Raw genomic sequence first — 8,025 nt, 5'->3', positions numbered from 1 at the left:
CTATGTCTGCATGGGAGAGCAAGAAACGCAATTTCAAATTCTTTGTATGACCAGTGCATGTAAAGAAATTGACAATAAACTTGACTTGACTTGACTTGACAAACGCAGGTCCAGGGGCCAAATCTGGCCTGTGGAGTCATTTTATTCGGCCAACGAGAAAGTTTCCAATGTGAATTACAGTTGCCGGACCCGGATCCTGTGAAAAACCCTATTATCCTGCCGGATCCGGAACCGGAACCGGATCCAGCACATCTCTAGTGTTTACACAATTTTAGTTTTGAAAAATAAATATTGAGTTTGGCCCACAACTTCATAGCAGATTTTGATTTTGGGCTCAATTTGAGCTTGACACCCTTGACTTAAAAAATCTATTCTCCTGCACTTCCATTGCTAATCAGGGAGATGGATGTTTGGAAAAAAAGAATGAAAACACAACAGACGTCATGGCCTGACTCAGGCGCGGAGTGGCCATCGGGAGTCCCCGTGGGCCGCGGCCGCGAAATACATTACAACGGCCGTATTATGTTCTCAGCCGGCCCCAAAGTGTTAGGCCGCATTATAATCTCAGCAGATCCAAAGAATTCCAGTGTCAAAGCTAATGTGAATTAGCTACGATTCACTGCTTGTGAAACGAATGTTGACTCAACAGTATATATACCGTTTACCCGACCGCAATACCTCAGTGACGGTGTCAAACAGTAAATTGGCCACACCCCTTCTCTACTGATAATGTTCATACACCGTAGATCGCGGAAGTTTACTAGATCTTAGTAACATAGTTTCGTTTTCAGTATTTCAACAACCTGTGATATTTAGATTGGTTACCAAAGAACGGAAATTAGTCAGTTGTGATTTATTTTCCGATTTCCACATGACTGTTACAGTTTACAGTCTGCCACTCCAGATTCACTTGTTCTGTGGTTATTGACTTGGGTTACGAACATACTCCACCAAGTGGTAAGGAAGTGAACTGCAGCTAAGCAGGAAAACACGTTGTACATGTTTTGATGGCATTGGTTTGTTAGAACTAGAGGTATATCTCCTTACAGTCGAAATAATGTTATATCATACATATATTTATATATGGCACATTTAGGATGTAGCCTATGTAATGTCTGAAGAAATGGAACAAAATAATTACCACTAGTAGGGGCTCTAAGCCGAGAAATCGTTACGCGCTGGATAGAAGCATATAATTCGGTACACGTGTTCCTTGACTGATTTGAAGACATCCTAGAAGGGGTGCCCCTTGAAAAAAAATGTCTACCATGTCATATACAATATGTCATGTTGGTAACACATTACATTGTTATTACATGACATTATACTTAGCTGACAATGTTAATATAGTCCTCAGAAGAGATGAAGCAAGGGTAGCCTGCTAGACCAGATTGATAAAACTACAAAATGTAGGCTACATAGTGTGAAAGTATGGGTGAGTCTGTGCTTACGTGCTTGACAGCATGTAACATTGTGAACGATTTGAGAAGATTCTTGGTCTGAATTAAAATGAGCATTGCCAACACTAAAACTATGGTGAGAATAGACTGCTGCTAATGCTCGATTTGAATGGGATAGTGTCAGTGCAAGATGCCCTAGGTAGCAGGTTCTCCATCCTCTAATTTCCATAACAGATATACATATTTTATTTGTATGAGAGAGGGTAAAGGACAGGACCTTTCCATATGTATGAAGAACCCCATAAGATCACCTAATTCTATATTTTTACAAGTGCATATTGTGAGAGCATTTCAGTCATCTTTAGAATAGCATTGCAGATTACTCAATATGGCCTACATGTAGGCCACAGTATGGCTTCAGTTCAAATTAAATGGGAATGATTTCTTAGTGTATGTTGAGTAAGAAGACAGAGATAAAAAAAAATGTTTATTTGCAGACAAGTCCTCACCTAGTAATTGTGTCAAAAGTTGTATTAGTTAGCTCAGTAATCATTGAGTACTTAAACTGCTATCAAAACTGACAGCTGATGGACAACATGTACTGTAGGTCTTTTGCCACCCTTACCCATAGGAGAAATATCTATATAGAACAACACTTCTCATATGGTATATACTATGAAAGTAAATCATTACCTGGACTCATTTTCTTGATATGCAAGGCACATAAATAGTCTGGGCGGAAGAACAGTCGATCACCCCCCCCCCCCCCCCAAAACAAAATGCCACAAGACTTTTTTTAACCTTCAAGATTTTGAGTGGTAACAGTAACATAACTCATTCCCACTACACCTTTTTGCATAATATTGTACATGTCCTCAGAATGCTCTACATCAGTGGTTCTCAAACCTTTTGCGTGAAGTACCCCCTGAAAAAATATTGAGCTCTCCGAGTACCACCTTGACAACCAACATTAGAATATCGCAGTAAAGGCCTTCCATATTCACTTTTGCCAGTCAGTACAGGAGAGGTTCATAATGGCATTCCAAGTACCACCAGAGATGTCTCAAGTACCACCAGTGGTACGCGTACCACAGTTTGAGCACCACCGCTCTACATGTTTCAGTTCTATAGTTGTACTGTACAGTACAGTGCAGTGCAGTGGAGTGCAGTACAGTACAGTACAGTAGCATACAGAATGGTGCAGTATAATAAAGTACAGTAGAGTATAGTACAGTACAGTACAGTAGCATACAGTACGGTGCAGTACAGTAAAGTACAGTACAGTACAGTACAGTAGCATACAGTATGGTGCAGTACAGTACAGTAGCATACAGTACGGTGCAGTACAGTAAAGTACAGTACAGTAGCATAAAGTACGGTGGAGTCTAGTTAAGTACAGTACAGTAGCATACAGTACGGTGCAGTCTAGTACAGTACAGTACAGTACAGTACAGTACAGTACAGTACAGTAGCATACTGCACGGTGCAGTAGAGTACAGTACGGTATATCACATTACAGTACAGTACAGTACAGTACAGTACAGTATAGTAGAGTACAGTACAGTGCAATACAGTAGAGTACAGTATAGTCTTATAGACGTTAGCCCTCCAAAACCAATAGGATTTCCACATGCTGTTGTTTCAAGTTTTTGAAAGACTATTTTAGTAGCCTATGTGAGAGAGGGAAGGCAGGCAGACATGTTTTAAACAAAGGACCACACCCACAAATAAAAAATAACGAGCAAACAATAAATTAAGTGGTTAGGTAGCCAACATGTCATCTAGATTAAAGCCAAAAGTAGATGGAAAAACAGACATGTTACCATTTTGCTCTTTTAAAACAAAGTATCTGTCAATATACTGTATGGATGGTGTATTGCATATTGATTATTCATAATTTCCTAAGCATAAATGCCCTTATCACTCCATTGCACACTTAGGACTGCGATATACATATCTGAACATTAATCAGCATACATTTGTCATTTGACAGCTGTCACTGACACTTGATATGTACATGTATTATTGACTTGATTGATATGAATATATTTCAGTTGGACTTCTAGGGTTAAATCATTGAGGGGGTCCTAAGGAAGTAGTAGTAGTTTGTGTGTGTGCGCGCATGTGTAAGTGGGATTAAAATTATTGTTTGCCATCTTTATCTGAAGAGCAGACTGAGTGTCTGAACCTGCTAATGCTAGCATGCTAACATTGGGACAGTTATGTGTGGCCCAGTTCAAGGGTTTATCTCTTCTCCCCTAAATTTTCTAACCACAATTTTCTTTTTGGATGTTATAGATATGACCCACTGCAAATTTTTAAAACTCTTAATGAATGTTGGTTCAATAGCTAAATGCCCAGAAATGAGCTCTCAATTGTAGAGTGATCTCATTCTGACCATGGTTTTTATGATTTTCCTGTTTTTGAATCTAAATAAGACATATATAACATTGTTTTTATGGTAAGTTTTGCACATATTTTCAAAGTTCAGTTTGTATACATCACACACAAATAGGTGGATTGGCCCATAACACCATTATGTCCAGGCAGTACAGCATTTTACTACTATTGGCTGGTTTTGGGCAGCCATCTTGGATTTACCCCATAAAAATGACCTTAATGACATTGAAATTTGGGGCACCCCTTCTGAAATGATGGAGAATACCCTAAGGAAGGTCTACACCGATTTTGGTGCTTCTATCCATTGCGTAACGATTAGGCCCTTTTTGGACGCTAAGAGACCCAGCTACACACAAGATTCTGATGTGAGCAGTGCTGGGTGTGTAGCCTAAACTGTGGATTAAAATGTAATTCCAAGAAACAAAGACATTTGCTGCGACGAAGACAGCGTTTTAAGGTAGGCCTACACCGTTTGGTTATACATTTTGTTGAATTATAGTTGTGCTTTGAAGTAGCTAGGTTTGGCTTATTTGCTGCATGGTTGGTTTATTGCACAATGTAGACAGACTTTTTGTAAGCTATATGCTACTATACTATATTTTGTGAGCCTACTCTTCTAAAAATCCCCACACTCAAAACTTTGTGCCCATGCTCATCCGTCTTCCTTAAACGATATTTCAATTTCAAACTGTCAAAATGACAGTGGAGTGCACATTTGCATGGAACAGTAGCGTGATGTAGCCTAACCTAGTAGGCCAATGAATGCTTTGGACTGTGATGATGGCTCCAGTGGTGTAGTCTACTTTTTGAAGTGGGTATACTGTATATTTGAGCATTATTTTATGTGTACTGTATATATTTGTGCTATTGTAAATAATGGATCAATCCATTTTAAGTGGGTATACTGCAATCCCTGAAATTTTGAAATGGGTGCGTATACCTGCGTTTTACATAGACTAAACCACTGGCTGTGCATTTCATCAAGGTGTAGGCTACATTCTCCAATTCAGGTTGATATTTTGACTACACTAATGTTCACATGTAGTACGACTGCAGATTTCGTGGCTTTTGTCTTTTTGGTTAGGAAACCATGTTGTTCGCTTTTTTTTGTTTTGTTTTTTTTTTGTTTGTTTTTTTTTAAAGAGGGCCGCCAAGGGGAAAATTCTCCCGGTGGGAAAAGGTGGGCCACTCCGCCCCTGGCCTGACCCCAAGTACACCTGCAGGCCTTTGAGATAGGCGGTGTCCATTACATGGCAGAAACAAATGGCAAAAGCGCACTGCATGTAAATATGTCCGCCAACATCAGGAGGCTAATCATAATGGACAAAGCTGCTGCAACCAACAACAAAACCATGGTATTATTTGCATTACAAATGTGTAATCTTGTTTTTTTCCATCTTTCAAATCTGAGTGTATTGTTGCAGTGTTGACCCTTTGGAAATTACTTAAGATTTGTAAAAGTAATTGTGTCTCATTTCAGTTACTGAATTGAATTGTATTAAAACTCATTACACTGCCTCTCTAAAAACACAAGTGACACTGGGTGGACTATACTGTAGGTTGACATGCTAAAGAAAGAATACAAATCATGTCCTCAAATATCCTTGATCTACTTGCTTTTGTCATTCTCATTAGCATTGTTTTTTTTTAAGTCAAGAACAGAGATGATAAGCACCTAATTTAGGCAATAACATACATGTATGCTCTTGTAATATATATATATATATATATATATATATATATCTTGTAATGTAAATAATTTACTAAGGGATACTTTGTGTGATGTATTTGTCATTTTTTTCTGGCTGGAAGTAATGTAGTGCATTTTTCTAAACAGTTTTACTAATCTCCAAGCTTGAGATGATGAGCTCATCTCATGTGCCCCAATGAGCCTGCTGTGTCTTCACCTGTCCAGTAGGTGGTGTATATGCATTTATGTTCATCATGCCATATATGTGCATGGTTCTCCCTTTTATTTTGCAAATTGTCAAATTTCTCAAAAATAAATGTTATAATACCTACCTGAGTTGGTCCATGGTCCAACTCAGAGATTGTGTGTGTGTGTGTGTGTGTGTGTGTGTGTGTGTGTGTGTGTGTGTGTGTGTGTGTGTGTGTGTGTGTGTGTGTGTGTGTGTGTGTGTGTGTGTGTGTGTGTGTGTGGCGTGTATGTGTGTGCGCGAGCGGGCGCGCACGTGCGTGCATGTATGTGTCTGTGTGTACTGCATAAATCTACCTTCGTGGGGCCTCTGCTATAGGAGCACACCAACAAGGTGGGGCCTCGATCCATGTGGGGCCCAAATCTCACATGTTTTGACCCCTTTTGCTGGGATAGTTTTGTTGTTAGTGGTAAACGTAAAAGTGTAAAACCATTTCATCACAGACAGGTTAAAGGAACAGTCCACCCTTTTTTGATTTTCACATATTTGCTGTATTTCCAAGCATTATTCATGAATGTGCATATCATTTTCTTCTAAGTGTTTTCAGTACTCCGATTTATTGGATCAGAATTATTAGCATAGCTTAGCATAATCACTGGAAGTAAATGGGCAGCATTAGCATCAAGCCACAAGTGAAATCAGGACGGGATTTAATAGCTGTTTAGCACTCTGGTGAATGTGGCATTAATTTTAAAGTAGTTTATAATTAAATTTCATGATGTTTTGTTTGTTCCCCATAGACTTGCATTGCTACTAAAAAACGAGGTGTCAATATACAGTGACTCTTAAAGAGTTTAAATTATTATTTTTTTAGGAAACATTTGGTTCCACTCAAAACTGGTGTAAAAGTGTAAAAGGACAGGAGTTTGTTTAAAAAAAAAAAAAAAAAACATGCCCATTTCGGAGACTGGAGTTGAACCCACTTTGTTGCATTTACAGTGAGTCCAATAAGTATTTGATCCCTTGCTGATTTTGTTGGTTTACCTAACAAAGACGTGATCAGTCAATAAATGTTATGATAATATGTATTCTAATATGGAGAGACAGAATATCAAAAAGAAAATCCAGAAATGAACTTAAGAGAATATATATTAATTTATTTCCATTTCATCGAGCAAAATAAGTATTTGATCCCCTGCCAACTGATTACAGTTCCGGGCCCACAGACCAGATGGGCACTTCCGATCAACTTGTCATCTGAATGAAAGACACCTCTACATACTAACATGCATAAAAGACACATTGAATCAGCAGAATCAGTCCATAGTATGAGTGAATCAGTCAAACTCCAACCTCACCAGCATGGGAAAGACCAAAGAGCAGTCAAATGAGATCAGGGACAAGATTTTAGACCTGAGCAAAGGGCTGCAAAGCCACAAGGAAGAGACTGGGTATTAATGACCCAGCTGTTGATGCATTTCTTCCAAAATGTGAGGAATACAAAATGACTATCCACCAACCTGTCTGGGGTTCTATACAAGATTTTATCTTTTGTAGGGATTTGATAATCATGAGAACAGAAAGAAAGCACCCTAGACTTGTACGGGATGAACTAGGCAATGATATCAAAACTACTGGGACCAAAATCACTGAGAAAACCACTGGTAGCACTTAATGCCACAGAGGTTTAAAATCCTGTAGTGCACACATGGTAGGAACCTGTGCAGTCCCACCTGAGGTTTGCCAACGGACATCAGACTGGTTTAGGATATGATAAGGAGGTGCTGTAGTCAGATAAAACCAAAATCAAGCTGTTTGGCATTAACACAATTCAATGTGTTTTGAGAAAGAGTACTGCTGTCTATGATCCCAAGAACACCCTCCTCACCATCATGCATGAAAGTGGTATCATTATGGTTTGAGGGTGTTTGTCTGGCCAAGGCACAGGACAACTTCACATCGTCAACGAATGGATGGAGGGAGACATGTAATGTGCAATCCTGAGTGCAAATGTCCTTCCCTCCACCACTACACTGAATGGTGGACCATTTTTGGATCTCTCAACATGACAATATACAACATACAGTCAAAGCAACGAAGGAGTGACTGAATAAGAAGCATATTAAAGTCTAGACTGTAGGCCTAGACAGTCTCCAAATATTAACCCTATAGTAATTCTATGGAGAGAAGTGAATCTCTCATTTGCCAAGCTACAGTCACAAACTATTAATGTTTTAGAGATAATCTGCAAAGAAAAATGGGCAAAAATAATTTCTACTATATGCACAAACATTCTGACACGGTTACATACCACCATTCAGACATTGAAGTTTTATTGCAGGAACCAT

This window comes from Engraulis encrasicolus, chromosome 17 (genome assembly GCF_034702125.1).
Source record: "Engraulis encrasicolus isolate BLACKSEA-1 chromosome 17, IST_EnEncr_1.0, whole genome shotgun sequence".
In the NCBI taxonomy this organism is placed as follows: domain Eukaryota; kingdom Metazoa; phylum Chordata; class Actinopteri; order Clupeiformes; family Engraulidae; genus Engraulis; species Engraulis encrasicolus.
This window is presented reverse-complemented; position numbering follows the sequence as displayed.